This window comes from Saccopteryx leptura, chromosome 3 (genome assembly GCF_036850995.1).
Source record: "Saccopteryx leptura isolate mSacLep1 chromosome 3, mSacLep1_pri_phased_curated, whole genome shotgun sequence".
In the NCBI taxonomy this organism is placed as follows: domain Eukaryota; kingdom Metazoa; phylum Chordata; class Mammalia; order Chiroptera; family Emballonuridae; genus Saccopteryx; species Saccopteryx leptura.
Genome location: NC_089505.1, coordinates 183,232,246 through 183,251,344, shown reverse-complemented (window position 1 = coordinate 183,251,344; position 19,099 = coordinate 183,232,246). Strand labels below are relative to the sequence as shown.

At 40.7% G+C, this 19,099-nt stretch overlaps 1 protein-coding gene and 1 non-coding gene across 2 annotated transcripts in view; both read right to left on the bottom strand.

Moving 5' to 3' along the window:
* The window catches only part of BMP6 (bone morphogenetic protein 6), a 213,511-nt gene that overhangs the window by 187,823 nt on the left and 6,589 nt on the right, over window positions 1-19,099 (bottom strand). The window lies entirely within an intron of this gene.
* TRNAN-GUU (transfer RNA asparagine (anticodon GUU)) lies at window positions 746-821 on the bottom strand. The gene has a single exon. It is a non-coding gene; the product is annotated as a tRNA-Asn (tRNA).

Below are 19,099 nucleotides of genomic sequence, written 5' to 3'. Positions count from 1 at the left end.
CTGTGAACTAGATCAGAACCTCTCAAACTTAATGTGCCTGTGACTCACCGAGGGGTGTTGTTAAGTATAAGATTCTGAATCAAAAGATACAGGGTTAGGCCTAGGAGAATGCATTTCTAACCAGTTCCCTATTGAGACAGTCCACACTTTTAGTAGCAAGGAATGAGAACTGTCTAGCCCAAACAATACATAAACCTCACTTTAACCAGGAACAATTTCTCCCATCAAATCTGATTTTTTCACTTCTTCTTGTGTCATCTTCCCTCTCTGGAGAAAATCCCAAGGTTACTTAATATGAAAGAGACAGGACTTGCTTAATTGGTTATCATTTGACCAATTAAGTAGCAAGTATTTGACTGAGGTGAGGACTGGCTTTAAAAACCATTACTTAAAATGTCCTGAAACCTTTTTTTAGTGGCTAAAATTACTTTGGACATAGACCAATATATCATATATATATTGTATTTTTCTGAAGTTGGAAACGAGGAGGTAGTCAGACAGACTCCCGCATGTGCCCGACCGGGATCCACCTGGCATGCCCACCAGGGGTCAATGCTCTGCCCATCTGGGGAGCTGCTCTGTTGCAACCAGAGCCATTCTAGCACCTGAGGCAGAGGCCATGGAGCCATCCTCAGCGCCCGGGCCAACTTTGCTCTAATGGAGCCTTGGCTGCAGGAGGGGAAGAGAGAGACAGAGAAGAAGGAGAGGGGGAGGGGTGGAGAAGCAGATGGGCGCCTCTCCTATGTGCCCTGGCTGGGAATCGAACCCGGGACTCCTGCACAACAGGCTGACGCTCTACCACTGAGCCAACCGGCCAGGGCCCAATATATATTTTTAACAACAGCAGTCCTTTTACCATATATAATGTGAAATCTTAAAAATAAGGCTGATTCTGTTCTTAATATTACCTGCTTCTGCAGCATAATAGACAACTTTTGGCTGACCCCATTTCTTGATCCCCTAAGCTATGTGTAGGTGTTTATTATGCCCAGCGGGTAATAATCTGGCACTATCATGGCCCTACATTTGAAGATAATCAGTAAAGAGAAAAATACAAATGGCGAAAGGGAAGAGGGAAAAACTATATGAGTAATGCTTCATACAGCTACTCTGTCCTTCCATTTAAATTGCAACCCTTCTCTCTGAAAGGATGGTTGTATTCAGAACTGTAAAAATATTCTGCATTTTGAGGGTAAATATTTTTTTTCAACTGCATCTTTCTCATCCCCCAAAATGGCCATCTTCCATCTAAGAAAGCTCAATATGGAACACTAAAAGCACTTTCTTGAAGTTATTGCTACCTGACATAATAAAAAAATAAAAATAAACTATATAGTATTAGATTTTTACCATTTGAAAAAAGAGGAAAAACTATCTTGAATTTCATAATATTATAACTCACATTTAAAACAGCAGATAATTCCAGTTACAAATTCATCTCTGTTAGAACTTGAAGACTCTTGTTAGATTTATGAAATGACTTTAGATAGACTTTCCTAATTAATTCATTAAGAAGGAGAGGTGGAGAGTAAGGGCCATTATAAATGTCAAGAAACCAGCCTGGAATTAAAAGTTTAGTAATTCATATTCATGGCCTAGGTTATATAGCTTTAGAACAAGAAGCCAGAAAACTACAGCCCATGGGGCAGCTACCTAGTTTTATAAATAAAGTTTCATTTAAATTCAGAGACTCCCATTTGTTGAAGTACAACTTCTGTACAACTGCCACAAAGTTGAGTAGTCAAGACAAAGATGTGCTTGGAAAGCCAAAGACATTTATTATCTAGCCTTTTAAAAACAAGTTTTTTTAACCCCTGTTCAAAAAGAATGGGCAAGGACCAGGAAGTTTTAAGGAGGTGGAAAATTATTTTACTGAGCAGAAAACTATCAACTATCACAGTACAAACTTTACATGAAGTGTCCTTGTGAAGTAGTGAATTTCTTATAGCTGGAAGAGTCTAAACAGCTTTGAGATGACCGCTATTTTGGAACTGTGATGTCAGGGACAGATGTGCCACTCATAGAGTTGCTTTCTTAAATCACTTTCAAGACTCCACATCATTTTATGCTGTCAAATACACAGAGATCCACATCATACTTCTTGAAAAATAGTCTCTTTTGACTCAGAAGTAAAAAAATCTTATATTATAGCTAAGAAAATCTAAAGAAAACATGCACCTTGAAAAGGAGAGCCCTGGGGATCTTCTCAGGGCCAGCCTGTCTGTAACTGGCCCACAGAAGCGACTCCACTGGACAGAAGCCATGTTTAATTCTGTGACCGTTATAGCTCTTAACATGCTGTGATTGCTCCATAGAGATTTGTAAATATAATTTAATGATGTCTCCATGTAATCCAGATTGCCAAATCCTTCTGCAATCTTACTCTTGAGCAGAGAATGTATGTGTCAACCCAATTATAGACTCTAAAATTCCTGCTGTACTGCTCTTTTAGAACAATAGTATTATTTCTAGAAACCCAGGTGGGTGGGCTAATAAAGAAGTAAGGTAAAGTTTAAAAATTGAAAGATTCATCATTGTTTTTTACTTCTTAACCAAATTGCTTTTATAATAAGCAAATTAAGAGGATTTTTTTTAAGTTTCCATTTAAAGTGTTTGACATGTCTACTGCATTTTAGTTAGGGAGCCTCAGGAGATCAATCTGGGCTCCATCCTCTGCCAGAGGAACACACTTTGCAATTCTCAAGCCAGTTCTATCTTTGACCAATTTGGCAGTGTGGCTGGCTGGGCTTGCAGGTAGTAGAGCAAGCACTCTCAGTAAAATGTTCATTTTTATGGTGTTGGCTTTCACCTAAATATCAGCAGGAGGCAATACCACTTGGTCAAGTCTGCCTTGAAGCTACATCAAAGACGCCAAGTTTAATGTGGCTGAGAACTGCAGAATCCAAAAACATTTGAAATTTTGTATTACAGCCAACGACAAGTAGGTTAAGAATTTTAGCTCTTGCTCTAGGTTAGGAGTGACTTAAGGAGAATGCTGAGATGGGTTCATCCCCATCATAGAGAATACAGTTCAAGAACAGACTCAAGGTGGAAATAATTGGAGCTCAGACATCACAGAATTGGGGCAGGAGTGTAACTGAATAAGGAGGTTACCTGACATTTAACCTCAAAATGTTTGAAACCGTGGAAACAAGGCTTAAAAAGAAATAAACAGTAGCCAAGTTACTAAAAATCTTACCATCTATTAAGTTTCTCTTTCAAATAAAGAATGCTCACTTTGTTTCTGAAGAATAGAGAATTTTAAAATCAAAGAGGTTTTGATTCTTTTTTTAAATTTTGAATTCCAGAACTAGCTGGAAAAATCTCAAGATACCAGTAGAGGTCCTTATATTTACATAGTTCATTTAATGAAGCATCAAAAAGACAGGTAGAACACAAGCAACCCATCCAATAAAAATAATAAGTTATTGTAAAAGTCACTGTGTAAAACCTCACGCTAACTCACTGCACTGTACAATTTCAGAAACGCAGAAGAAGAAAACATCCATTCAAGTTTCAGTTTCAGAACCCCTCTACCTCCTTGTCCTGCTCTCACCATTCCCTAATTGATATTCCTCAAATATATTTTTATCATAGTCCCTGCTACATTTCAGAAGTCCTGTGGATCTACATTCCAGACTCTCCCTTCGAAAAACCTACTGCCAGAAGAATTGTCCTTATGTTTTAGTATCCTCAGCACCTAGCAAAACAGCTGGCACATAGTAGGCACTCCAGTGTTTAAGTGTCTGGATATACAAATGGCACTGACAGTAGGAAAAGTACCCTCAGCATACATGTTATCTACCCTTTAGCTTCCTGTCCATCACTCATTCTTCCCATTATCGTAATTTGTGCCTTTGCTTCTGTTAGTTCTATCATCTGAAGTATACTACCATTTGCCTCCCGGTTACCCTTTGAGAAAGTGCTTCTCGAAGTCTGGTCTATAAACCACTTGATTAAAAACGATTTAGGATGCTTCTCAGACTTTCGATTCTTTGGCCCTATAGCAAACATCTGAATCAAAACCTCTGGGAGGGAATCCCAGAGCTGTGAATTTTAAATAAGCTGCTCAAATAATTCTAATGTCCCTGACCAGTGGTGGTACAGTGGATACAGGGTTGACCTGGGATGTTGAAGACCCATATTTGAAACCCCAACGTCACTGACTTGAACATGGGATCATCATGCTCAAGTTTGACATGGCAGGACTAGAAATGTCTCCTATTTTACTAGGATACCTAATTTGGCTAAATGATGTATTTCCAAAAATTCACTTGACAGATTCATTCACTACTGATTCTAGAAATAAGACAGCATCATAACCCAGTAGCACACTTACAATCATGAAAACCAGGACCAGTATGGGATGCAAGAAAATTATAGGACAATGGGAATTATGGAACCATGAAATTCCAAAATTACAGGCCAATGGAACAGGAATGTTTCTCAGTACATGAAGATTATTTGGAGAGGGATAGTGACTCGTGGATCATTCAGCTTTGTTAGGCTTAACAGAGCAAAAAGCCTTCTCCCAGTCGAAGCTGGCTGTAGGCACCGAGCTTATTCACATGGGTATTTGTGGTTCCCACAATGGGTGTAGCCACCAAACATGCTACTTATTTTACCTTATATTGACATAGTGCTTTAGCTTTATAAATTTCTCTCATAAACATCATCTCCTCAAGTTCCAGAGAACACAGAATCAATAAATGCATTCCAAAACAACTTAATAAATATGTGCTGCACAAAGTTTTCCAGTTTTTTTTTTTTGAAGGTTTTCCTACCCTCAGCATAAGAAGACTATGTGTTAAATAATATGACAGGCAAAGAACATGGAGATTTTTCAAATGATCCCTTATTGCAAACAAATCTAATAATAGCTTATAACTATTGCACTTAAGATGTACCAAACACCATGCTAAGATTGTTATGGGCAGTGTTTCAATCCTTGCAACCACCCGAGTAACTAAATGCAATTATTAGTTCCTATTTTTCAGGTGATAAGAACTGGAGCCCAGAGGGGACAACTGACCTAGAACCAAACAAGTAAGGGATAAAGCCCATATTCAAACACAAACAGGCTGAGTCCCTTCAGAATGCCACCATTCAGATTCCTCTAATTCCAGGGATTTCAAGGGATTTTAAGGGAACAAGAATCATATCAAAGCACCATGTAAATAACACTTATTCATTTTTTATTGCTGTTTTAACAAATTACCACTAATTTAGTGGCTTAAAACATCACGAATTTAATATCTCACAGTTCTGTAGGTCAAAAGTCTAACACAGGTCTCCCTGGAGCTTAAATTAAGCTGTCAGTAGAACTGCTTTCCTTTCTGGAAGCTCTGGGGGAGAATCTGGTTCTTTGCTCATTTGGGTTGTTGGCAGAATGTAGTTCCTTGCGGATGTAGAACTGGTGTCCCTGTTTCCTTGCTGGCTGTCAGCTGAGGGCTGTTACTAGTTTCTAGAACCACTGTAATAGTTGGCTTGAGGCTCCTTCCTCCATATTTAAAGACAGTACAAGCAGGTTGAGTCCCTGTCCCCTTTGAATCTTTCTGCCTCTTCCACCGTCACATCTCTCTGGTTTTTCTGCCTTCCTCTTCTGTTTTTAAGGGTTAATGTGAGTAATCATTCAGCATAATCTCCATAATCTCTCTATTTTAGGTCAGCTGCTTAGCAATCTTATTTCCCTCTTGCCAGGTAAGGAAACATATTCACAGGCTAACACCAGAGGGCAAGCACTGTGGGGTCGGAATCCTGCCACCTGCCAACACCAACACTGAATGTCTACACGTCTAACCCATTTCTCCTGCACATGGTTATGCTGGTGTTTGTGGACCAAGGCAATGACATTTGCAAACTGCACACTGTAAACAAAAACTTTCTTAGGAGTGGGTCCTCACATGATCAATTGGGGAGATAAGGAGATGAGCATGTTACCTGCTTGAACTGGCACTGGCTAATTCCAGCCCCTCTCTCTCACACTTCTGTTGCAAGTGTGGGTTGGCCAACAGGGTGAAGACAAACCACGTGGAAAAAGAAGCTGAACTTCAATTTGGCCAGTTCAGTTGGGCTGAGTCACCTGTGAATGAGACTTAGTTCACTAAGTCTCACTAAGTCTTAGTTCACTAAGTTCACTAAGACTTCACTGCTGAAGTCTCATCATGAGCCAATTCATTTGAAAAATGGAAACATTCTCTGCACCTTGAGCACAGCTCACAGCTCTATGCTCACAAATGGGTGTTTTACATGCGAGAGAAATGAGATGAGAGTTCCAGGAAGACAAGGGTCAGTCTTTTAAGCTTTCAGATTTTAGTTACTGGAAGTAGCACTTTTCCCACAAGTTACAATCTTTTAGGTGCTATTTGTGAGTTTGTTGCCTAATTTCTACTCGTTATTAAAGACTCTAAACTTAGTTGAAGGAAAGAAAAAATGCAAAATACTTTTAAAATTTGAAAGAGACCCTCAAATGCTGCAAAGACAGAGTAAGTGGGGGTTTTACTTCCACAACTGGGAAAACATCCTAGCTGGTTTCCCCACACCCAGCCCTCTCCTGGCCTCCTCCTCGCTGCTACCAAAGTGTCTTCCTAAAGCACATATCAGTCATTCCATAGCCTTACTGAAAAGCTGTAAATATATAGTTCTTCACAGCCTACAAAATACATTTCAAATTCTTCAGTATCACTTCAGTATCCCTCACAATCTGGTCATAGGCTATCTTCCCAACCTCCTCCATGACTTAGTCCCAACACCACTGGGACTCACTTTCCCTTGGATCCAGCACTTCAGGCCTCTCTCAGGCCCAACGTCCCATCGCTGTTTTCCTCATGTGTTCCTCAGTCAGAAATGCCTCTTCCTTCCACATCCACCAGCAGAAATACAACTCTTCCTTCTGTCCTTAGCCTGAATGACATGTCCCCTTATAAATCAATCACATCCTCCTTAGTGCTCCCATATTCTGTTTTCACCTCTATCACTAACACCACCATACTGTTTTGGATCAGGGTTAGGTGTTCATACTTCTGCCTTCTTCTCTCAAATCAACAACTACATCTCTCTCCTCCCTACTGTAATTAGCGCTTAGCCTGGGGTCTTAAAAAGGGTCCATAGCCTGATCAGTGGTGGTCCAGTGAATAGAGCATTGACCTAGGATGCTGAGATCCCAGGTACAAAACCCCAAGGTCCCCAGCTTGAGCATGGGCTCGCTGGCTTGAGTGCAGGATTCCCGACTTGAGTATGGGATCATCAACATGATCCCATAGTCTCTGGCTTAAGTGCAAAGGTCACTGGCTTAAAGCCCCAGGTTGCTGGCTTGAGCAAGGGGTCAGTAGCTCAGCCTGAGCTCCCGGATCAAGGCATGTATGAGAAGCAATCAATGAACAACTAAAGTGACGTAACCAAGTTGATGCTTCTCATCTCTTTCCCTTCCTCTCTCTCTCTCTTTCTCAAAAAAATTTAAAAAGCTTCATAAACACTGGATAACCAAATTAGACCTCTCATTTCTAATACTGAAGACACTCCTGAGTTTAAGGAATCATTTTCTCAGTGTGTTACCTAGTGCCTCAGTTTCCATTTGGTTAAAGGCACATGGTCACCATATCTTCCAGAATGTAGAATGGTGCAACAGTAGAACTTACATACTTTTGTCTTCAGATGCCATATGTAATCTCTTTATAAATGGGTCTTCTTCGCATTCTGTGGAGGGTATACAGATGTTCACTATAAAATTTTTCCGTTTTTGTTCATGTTTGAAAATTTTCACAGTAAAGTTCGCAAAAATTAAAAGAAGAATCACAACTTGGAATTTGCTTCCTCAAAAAGGTGTGGAAGTAAATCACAATATGTTCAGGAATCAACATCGAGGAAGCCTAGACCTCATAGTGGAATTGTAAAGGAAAAGCACTTAGGTAAGAGTTCAGTTAAACATGTTTGCTGCCCAGTAGGAAAAAGCTTGGACCGCAGCTGACCTTAGGGAATCATGGAAATAAACTCCTCATTCCAAGGAAATGTTCTGGTGACATATTTTACTTTTGTGGTGTTAACAGGGTTATCCTGGTTGTCTCTTGACTTTAGTGATTCTTAGCTCAGCTTCCTCTGAGCCAGGCCCCAAGCACCAGAAGTACCATGAAAATATAACACCCAATGAGAGAGACAGAGAGAGATCAAGAGCACAAGAGTGAGCAAGCATTTCTACTCCCCTGGACACAAAGGGTGACCCACTTGCTTCAGAAAAGAGTGTCATCCAACACTGAGAGGCGAGAAGCACTGTGGTTAGATGACGTTCCACAGACGCAAGAAAAATTGTGATTTGAAAAAAATCCAGCCAAATGGAAACAAAATAACACTAAGGAAAGGACAGCTATTACAATAGCCAAAACACCTTACCATTATAAGACTTGAATAATACAACATTACACACACTATTACTTGTTCCTGAATATGGCTGAAAAAGTAAAAAACAAAACAGTAACTTAGCCAAGATGTAAAAACAACCTAAGTGTCTTCCACTGATGGATGAATGAATAAAGAAAGTGTGGTTTATAAATACAATGGAACATTACTCAGCCTTAAAAAAGAAGGAAATCCTGCCACTTGCATTCAACATGGATGAACCTGAAGGACATTATGTTAAGTAAAATAAACCAGACACAGAAAGACCAATAACCTCACTTATATGTAGAATCTAAAACTAGTCAAATTCACAGAAGCAGAGTAGAATAGTAGTTGCAAAGGCTTGGAAGGGGTGGGCTATGGGAAAATGTTGGTCAAAGGGCACTAAGTTTTAGTTATGCAAAGTGAGTGAGTTCTGGGGATCCAATGTACAGCAATGTGAATATAATTAACAATACTGTATCATATACTTGAAATTGGCTAACAGGGTAGATTTTAAGTGGTCTCACCACACACATACACAAAAAGAAATGAAATGATAACTATGTGAGGTGATGGATATGTTAATTAGCTTGATCATGGCGATATTTCAAAATATATCAAATCATGATGTATAACTTAAATACACACAATTTCCATTTGTCAGTGATACTTGAATAAAGTGGAAGAAAACAGCAGTACACTATTTATTTGGGGTCAGGTTCATAAAGGGAGCATATACTGTACCATATACCTTCCTTTACGTCTACATATACTTAAAAATATAAAATATCAATCACTTCATGAGATTTACAGATATGAGTCTCAAATTATTTTCATATTTCTCTTGGCAACAAAGCCTTGGCAGTTTAGCAAACAAAATGTGAAAAAGAACTAGATTTCTGCTTCTGTGACCTGTATCAATTCCATCTCTCTCCCTTTCCTCTGTGCTCAGGCTAATATATATCCTGGAAGTGGAAGTGTTTAATGTCTTGCATAGTCTGGTAGGGAGAGTGAAATTTAAGTGGGATAAGAAAAAAAAAAAAGCTCTCTGTTCCAGGACCTACCTACCTGTCCTATTATACATAATTTAAGTACTGAAGAGTTGTTTAATTTTAAACAACTTTTATAACAGCCTATGGAAGAGAAGCATCACATCTTGTATGTACTGACTCTCAGTTGACATTTTTTCCAACCTCCTTCAACATACTTGCGCCCACTTCAGCAGGCTTTCTGTGTTGGCCGCTCAGAGTTTAATTCTGACTGATTCATTTCACCAATGGTCTGGAAATATGGTGAAGCAATAATGCATGTCCATTCCAGGCACCCAACCAAGAGACCACCACCTCCTTGGCCAGACCACTCTGCTCCTGGGTAGGGGTATCTCAACTCTGCCCACAGCTTTGATCTTTTTTCAGTTTTTAAATGCTTCCTGTTGCCTAGTGGGGAGCTAAGTGACTTTGCTTCAATAGACATTATGTCACCCCCTCAGCCCTTATGTAAACAGAATGTCTAACACCTTCATAACATAAGCCAAGCCAGCCAGCCTAAAGTAGACGCTGACAAGATAAGTATTTTGCGTCAGCACCACCTGCAGGAGGAGTCATGCCTCTCTCTCACGGGCTTTCTGCACAGCGTAACCAGGACATGTGAATTCAGACTCAGCTGCACTCCTTTCTGACTCCTATTTATACTTACTAAAGTAATCATGACATCAGATAGAGGGAAAATAATATTTCTTCTTCCTGAGGCTTTCCCCCCCCCCCCAACTCATCAAGAGAATCATAGAACATGAATCTTGAAAGGCAAAGCCAACATCTGTTTTTATAACCACTCTGCTGTGAATGGAAGTTAATATGCAGTCCTCGTTATCTGTACAGCGTCTCATGTTTTGTAATTCATCAAAATGTTCAACGGTATTGGCAATGAGAAAAGCAAAGAAGACAGCACACACCAATTTTATTTTATTTTAGAGGAACTGAGTATGAACTCAGTAAGGCACCATGCTAGATACTGGGTGGCAGGAGGGAGGGGGGACAAATAAAGTATCATATGATAAAGAAGCAGAAAAGTTGGTGTTGAAGAGGATTTGCCCAAATCCACACAGCTGCTGGGTTGGCAGAGCCAACACTGGAACTCACAGCTTTCAACTCCTTCCCCTGAGCCATACGGAGCTAGTCTTGTCTGCACACACACATCAGCAATTAGAAAGCCTCTTTGTGGTGTTCTGCTCTAGGGAAGGTCACAAGCCCCACCCCATCCCCACCCCCATGTTCTTCCAGAGTCATGGCACATGGTGAGCAATTTTCAGAAAGCCTTTCTTGAAAGATGGCATCTGATGGGATTTAAAGAGCAGAGGAAACTGAGAATGTGGAAGTGGGCCATTGAACAATGTAAATGGAAGAAATCATGAGGAAAGGCAAGAAGGAGGATCATGGAGCAGTGTCAGCTGGCTGAATGATTTGTATAAAAGGAGGAGTGGGGGAGTTGAAATTAAAGGGGAGTGGAAGTCAGATAGTGTCTGGGCTATTCAATAGGCCACAGAAAGTGATGGATGAGGGATAGCAGATCACATCTGTGCTACAGAAAGATTGAACTGGTGTTGATGCAAGCACAGACTGGCAGGAGAGGAGACCAGCATAAAGGTCGAGGCCGAGATCATAAAGCCTCATTGAAGAAACTTAGGAAGAAAATGGAGATAAAGGATGAGAAGATGGCAATGATCGATTGGTTGTAGTACTGAGGGCAGAGATGAAGGCTGAGCCTGAGGAGCTAGCAACGCCCTGGTTCTCAGACCTTAGTCACCACTCTATCTCCAAGTGAGTTTGTTAAAATGGAGAGCCTTACACCAGATCCTGAGTTGGGATGAGTCCAAAACTGCATGTGAATCAGTCCGCGAGGATTACAAACAGCGAGGATTACAAAATTGCTACAGTTACAAACTCTGTAACTGGCCTGCGGTGAAGTTGGTACAGAGGTGGCAACTACCTTACAGTTTGATAGCAATTTGACTGATAATTTTATATCTGTGGAATCAAATCATTAAAAGCTGAGCCATGATTTCACATGCATTTTGAGGTTTTTTCCATTTCGCCGTTCTAGTAATTCTGATGCAGGACCACGTCTTGAATAGTGTTCCTGGGTTAGTGAAAGAGAAGGGAAACATGCAGAACTGAAAGACCTCTCTGTCGCTGACATCTGGCCTCCTGAACACACCAGCTGCTGGCTTCCTCATCACCATGGTCCACTCTACCATAACCAGGCCACCGAGCCTCCACGGCAGTTCACCTGAAAGCCTGGCACCTGCCTGTCAGCCTGCCCTGTGGCCACAGATCATCCCCTCACTCCTGCGGCTGTAGTGCTCTCTCCACCCCAAACCCGGGGCCACCTCAGCTCCATATGCAGGTCTGGTGCCACGCCAATACTCCTGAATTGTTTGCTGCTTTTTAGGAACCGTCCCAAGACACAGTAGCAGTCTATGGGATAGAAAAAGAACTAAAAGTAAGCAAGCAGCATTATAGGAGCTAAGGAGAGAATTCCTTAGAAGGACTGGACAGCCTGGGGAAAAGGAGTGTCAAACGATAAAGCTCTGTGGAGAGAAGGATGAGGACTCAGGACAGAGGCATGAATTGCCTCTGATACAAGAACTGCAGCAGAGTGATGGAGACAGAAGTCAGACAGCAAGGAGAGGGGATTATGTGGGTGAAAAGGAAAGGGAAGCTTTCCTGAATAACTTCACAGAACTGTTCTATTATGTGACTGGGTGTTAGAGTAAGCAGAATAGTAACACTACTCTCAATAATAACTGTCTCCAAAATTTTCTAGATTCTCCCCCATCTGACTATCCACTAATGGTTAATAGAAATTTGCACCTATAAAAGTATCAGTTTTTGCCTTGCTGATAGTATAGAATAAGTGACATCAGTCATTCTTTAAAGCAAAAGACCATGAAAATATGCAATACTTATGTTTTCTTGCAAAAAAAAAATGCAGTTTCCACAATATTTAAGATTACAGAGCACTTGGAGAAGGATAAGCATAGGAGGAAATCTGAGGACAAATTAGAGTCTACTTTTGTAAATTTTTGGATTTGTGTCCTACCAGAATTTAAAACAGAAACACGGGGAATCATCTTTGTGATTTTTCCAGAAGGATCACATCTTTTAAATTGAATATTAAAAAATGCTAATAGGGTCACTAACAACCCCAAAATATCCAGATGCTTGAAACCAAAATTAGAAAAATATCTGTCAATATTATTTCCTAAAATATCAATAAATATAGGAGGTGGGGTACAGGGTAAAGGCCAGTCACAACTGCAAAGAGCAGGCTTGAGCCTTGAGTTCTCTGATCCAAGAAAACCCTTCACAAACATCTTCAGCAAATTGCATTCCTAAGAATGTTCAAAGTGTGTAAGACAAAAGCAATGAGGAGCAATGGCTTCTATGAAAGATGGGAACTTTCACTGCACTTCCTGTGTGTTAGGACTGATTATTTCATTCTTTGGCTTAGGGAACTGTTTGAAAGAATAGCAGTGGATATGTTCACTAACTTGACTGTGGTTATGGTTTCATGGGTACACATATATGTCAAAGCTCATCATATTGTACACTTTAAATAAGCAGCTTATTATATGTCAATTATACCTCAAGAAAGCTGTTTTAAAAAATAATCACTCAGAGATATATACAACAGGGAATACTTCCTAGACCTGATTCCTGAGCATCATCTGGTCCAGGGTTTTCTCTACTGTGTTCCAGGGAGGTAAGAGGCTGTAGCAATCTGAGTCCCACCCAGGAAAGAGATACCCCTGCAAGTGTTCATAGCAGAGGAAATTTAATGCAGGAAGCTGGTGGCAGAGCTATGGGAGGGCTAAGCAGTCAACCAAGTCATGGATTAACATGACCCACAGATTAACAACAGCAGGAAGCCCCTTCCACCAGCAGGAAGAAGAGGAGAGCCTGGGGCCACAGTGGAAGGTGGAACAGGGTGGCAATTCCAGAGGGAGCTGGAGTCACAGGAAAGCAGAAGCAGCTGGAAATACAGCTTCCTGAGGTCCCACCCTGGGGAAGAGTTAGGAGTGGATCTGAGGGCAAAGAGGCCTGGGTCTTACACAAGGGTGTTTCAGAAAAAAGGGGGGGGGGGACTACAAAGAAAAAATAAGTTTAAAAAAACTATTAAAACAAGTTAGGAAACTTCTTTGCCACTGGGCTTGTCATGGCTTTAATATGCTGATAGACTTGTGAATCCCAAACAGAGGAATAGGATAGAAAGTGCTTCTGGGATCTTCTTTCCGAGAGCACATTTGAAAGGTAGTGACCCATGAAAAACTACTTGTCATATTTTACAGTTAAGGCAATTTGGTTAAGTGGCTTAAAGAAGATATCATAAAAAGACTTAAGCTTCCTGAATCTCAATCAAGTGCTCTTTCCTGAACTCTGTATTGAACAGGCTTTAAGCTCTTCTTAACACCATGAAGAAAACTAGCTACTTCACCATTCTAGTGAGAAATGAATGAGTCATTTGGGTGGAATAAACTGCCAGGCTCCATAGAATGAGTACAATCTGCTCTGTTAGATTAAGGACAACCAAAGGCACCAACACTATGGCAAAAGAGCAAACATAAAAGAGGAAAAAAATACCATGGAGTTGCCAAATTTATTAATGGGAAGAAACAAAGAGAAGAAGGAAGGGAAAGGCAAGAGAGAAAGAAGGAAACTAACCTCCAGTGGGATCCCCTACTTTCCTGCAGCTTTTTTGGTGTCCACATCTTATCAAGACCACACATATGCGTATATAACAATTGGGTCAAACAACCTCAATTAAACAGATGAAATAACCAGCGTGCCAGATTTGTGACACCAGTTCCCAAAGCTGGTGTTAAGGGATTTGCCCTAGATAGACCCCATAAAAATGCACAGGCCTCTTCTATGGCCCACTAGAAGAAACACACCTATCCAAATACCTTCAGCTGAAGGCACCTACCTCCTCCTCCTCGTCATTACTTTCTGTTTCACTTTTGGCTCAGGTAAATATCTATCCTGACAGGCAGTTAAACCACAGTGCATACTAAGTAAGATGTTATGAAAAAGCTAAACTTCTCTAGCCCACAGGAACTGCCATAGCCCCAAGCTCTTCTGTCTTCCTGAGGACTCATCTTTGCAAGGGTGGGAGGTGGAGATAAGAGGCAAGTAATTCAACTGGAATTCAATGAGAAAATACCCCAATAAAATGGGTAGTTGATGGGGAGAATTCATGAAATGTCTCACCTGTGCAATCTTTGTAAAGAAATGCTCACAAGTCCCCAAAATATCTCAAATGCACTGCTCTTTGTTCAAGAGCACTCTTTGGAGTTACCATGCTTTTTGTATATATTACAGCATTTTCTCATCGTTTTACCATTATTCTGTGTAGTTCTTTCTCATAGAAAACAGCTCAAAGCAAATGAACCTAATCTACGTATCACTTATAAAGACCTCTGGATTTATAGAGTCTCTATTAATTTAGTTTTAATCTGATCTAAACACACTCCTGCAAAACCTTTTAAAGTCCCCCAATCCCATCTTTAGGGCCAATAAATGATATTTTTGTGAATTTCTCAATCCAAAAGCCATATATTTTCATAAATGAAAATAAACTATTTAATTCTTCCCCTACCAACCCCGCAAATTTCAATCATTTACAAACACAGAATTCCTATAATTCTTTTTTTTTTTTTTTTTTTTTTTTTTTTTTTTTTTTATTAAGCTGGAAACGGGGAGGCAGTCAGACAGACTCCCGCATGCACCCGACCGGGATCCACCCGGCACGCCCACCAGGGGGCGATGCTCTGCCTATCGAGGCGTCGCTCTGTCAAGACCAGAGCCACTCTAGCGCCTGGGGCTGAGGCCAAGGAGCTATCCCCAGCGCCCAGGCCATCTTTTGCTCCAATGGAGCCTCGGCTGAGGGAGGGGAAGTGAGAGACAGAGAGGAAGGAGAGGGTGAGGGGTGGAGAAGCAGATGGGCGCCTCTCCTGTGTGCCCTGGCCGGGAATCGAACCCGGGACTTCTGCACACCAGGCCAACGCTCTACCACCGAGCCAACCAGCAGGGCCTATAATTCTTATTCACTCTTAAAGCTTCTTTCTTTTACTCCCCCAAATTGTGTGGAGCATGGGTCAAACAGGGCACAAGCCAGGGAGAAATTTAATTGCTCCTATCTCTGCCTGAAGGATTGTCTAGGCACTATGGTGACAGACACCTCACTGAAAGTATGTGGATGCAAAAAGATTCTTAAACTCCTAGATGACAGAGAGAGAGAAAGAGAGAGAGGGAGAGAGAGAGGGAGAGAGAGAGATTTCTAATGGATTTGGAAGCACAAAACAAGGCTCACATATTTAATCAAAATTACTTGCTTACAACCAATGCGGTAAAATACCAGAAACAGAATATTATCCAACAAAGGCATTTTATTTCTATTCCACTAAAATCTGCATGTTTTGAATTTTCAGATGTTTATTGATTTGTTTTTCTTGTTAAAGGCACAGCTTCCCCACAGAGGATTCTAGGGCAGTGAAACTACCCCGTATACTATAATGATGGATACATGTCATTATACATTTGCCCAAACCCAGAGGATGTCCCACACCAACAGCGAACTGTAACATAAACTATGGACTTTGGATGATAATGGTGTATTCATGTAGATTCATCAACTGAAACAAATGTACCAGTCAGGTTGGAGATGTTGCTAGGGAGGGAGGCTCTTCCTTTCAGGGCAGGCAGTATATGGGAAAATGGCTGAACCTTTCACTCAACTTTGCTGAAGACAAAACTGTTCTAATAATTTTTTTCAAAAATTGCATAGCTTCTCTGTTAATTTATTCTGATATGGGTGCTCAAATAAAACCTGGAAGACCCTGGCCAGGTGGCTAACTGGATAGAGTGTCATCCCAGCATTCTCCCCACAGAGGTTGCAGGTTCCACCCAGGTCAGGGCACCTAGGAAAAGCAATCAATGAGTGCACAACCTAATGGAGCAACAAGTTGATGCTTGTCTCTCTCTCTATCTATCTATCTATCTATCTATCTATCTACCTATCTATCTATCATCCCCCTATGCCCTGCCCCTCCCCCCCTCTCTCTCAAAACAATGGGGAAAATATTTTTTTAATAATAAAATAAAATCTAGGGAAAAAAAGTCAAGTAAAACTCTTAGTGCTTAATTTTATAGTTTACACAGCTCTGTTTTTAGATATTTAAATGTAGTTCATAGATTTAAAAGAAGGGAGAGAAAAATAAACTGGTCTCAGATATTAAGCCAGGACAATTAGAAACATCTCCCAGCCTAATTGGCACGTAAAACAGTCCACACCAGTGATATGGTTAATTCATGCTCTGCTGATACAAAACTCAGAAATTTTTGCCCATCCCATGATCATGTACAGGAAACCAACAAGACTGTAAACACAGGAACAATAATCAACAAACACAGATGTTTAAGGCTGGAAGTCACATTCTGGAAAAGGTGAAAAGGGTAAGTGGCAGAAGATTCATAATAAGGCTCACAGTGGATATCAAAGTTCAGTGTGGAGAGGGCCCACAGGGCTCCGCTGCAGGGACTCTGTTTTCTGCCGGCTGTGAAGTCGCTGCACTCCTCCCCCGCTCAGCACTTTCCCATGATGAGAAAACAATCTGCACATAAAATCAGCACTGTGGGGCAAGGATGTTTCAGGCCTCGGACAAACCCAATCTATCCAGCAGGATCAGTAATCAAGGGCGTATATGCCCATGAATCTGTAAGTCAGGAAAGCTCTCCCACTCAGAACCAAAACCTCATTCTGCAAAAATGTTTGAAGGGGAGTCTTCCACGAGGCCATCTGGGACTGGGTTAGAGATAACAAGACCGTAGGGACCTATCAAGGAGTGTCCTGATGTAATCTAGATATTGTCTCTATTATGGACCCAATCTCTTTAATAATAGACATGGGAAGGGCAGGAAGAGAATTGGTGCCTGCTGACATCAGAGGAACAATGCCACTCAGAGCAACGTGGTTTTCAACTCACTTTCAGAGCAGAAAACAATTCTTTGGGGTCAACAGTCCTTCCACATATTAAACAAGGGGATATTTATAGATATGCATAGCTTTTCCTTTTCTAAAAGCAGAGTTCTAGAATAGAATGTTACCCACTAACGGAAAACACAAAATTCCAGATTTGGTCATCCCTAGCAACTACCCAAGCCTGTGCTCTTGCATACTTTTGTGATTTCTTGTCAATTATCCACTCATGCCTGACCAACAGCCCTATAGCCCTAATTCCCCTAATGCATTAAAATCTCACTGTTGTCCTTCAGCCTTAAGTTGTAACAGTGAAGAGGAAATGATTCTGAAGAAATACAGCATATTTAACAGCAAACATAAGAGATTAGATGATATGCAAGAAGCTTAAAGCTCTAAATGCTATGATCTATGAATAAGGCAAATTTATCTGTAATTTCAAACTTCCTATCAATGATAGAGAAAGCCCAACATAAAAATAGGCTGTCCGTCGCTGGGCATGCTTCCCCAGACAAACAATGTTATGGAAGCTATCTGTGACTCCAGCAAGCTACCAAGTCTAACTTTATCCATAAGGGTGCTGAAATACTATATATTTACAGTGGAGAAAAAAATTTAGAGAGCAATATTTTCAAAACACCCCTTAATCTAACAAAAAAAAATCCAAACAACATCATTGACCTACAATGTCATTTATTTCTAATGCCTGTGGTAGAAGATCAGCAGGTATAACTCTGAGGTTCTAAGAATTTCTGGCATTCTCAAAAACTTCAGAGGTTGACAGAGCTGGTTCTGAAACAGGAATGGTTTCCTGCTCTTTGATACAATTGTCACCAATTCCATATATTCCAGAAGAGACTGGGGCTGTTTTCTGGCTCACAAATTTCCATAGGGCAAGTGTTGGGAAAGAGATGAGAGCCAGGGTGTTGAAGAGGTGAGGTGATGATGAGAGGAAAAACACATCTGAATGAAAGATAGTTTGCTCTCATGATGAAAACAGAGAAAGAACAACAGAATGCACCAGCTCTTTGTGGGGAACACAAAATTAGAAAACTGCAGCTGTCCCACATACTGGCCCATGGGTGACCCACTCGTGGCTAGGTTGAACAATGGCCTCGGGAAGGATGGGACAGAAAAGTTAATGTGTCATAGAAATTACACACATGGGGACTCTGTAAACTGTTCATGTCTTAGGGAATTTGTATATTAATGTCTACTCCTTCTACTCAGATACTTATGGAAACTCCTAATCAGGAACATAATTATCTGATTAAAATATTGTCTACTTTCCTCCCTACTGCTAGAATCACCAAAGGTGATCCAACTAAAATTTAGACAAGAGGACTGGGAAGGGGCGGGGGCAGAATAAGACTCAAAGTGGAAAAATTAATAGAAAACTATAACGGCTTTTTGTTAAGAAAAAACTAAGCATTAGATGGATTAATTCATTTTTAAATACAGAATAGGAAGCAGAGAGTGGATGTCTGACTTGTGAAAAAGTTACAGAAAGCTGGTTAATTTTCCAAGAAATTTTACCCTCTTCATTTTCCTTTTCTAACTCAGATTTTAAACAGAAAAGGGGAGGCAAAGATGACAGAGCTGTTATCTTTAAGAGTTTGCTATACTACCTTTTTTTTTTTGTATTTTTCTGAAGCTGGAAACGGGGAGAGACAGACAGACTCCCACATGCGCC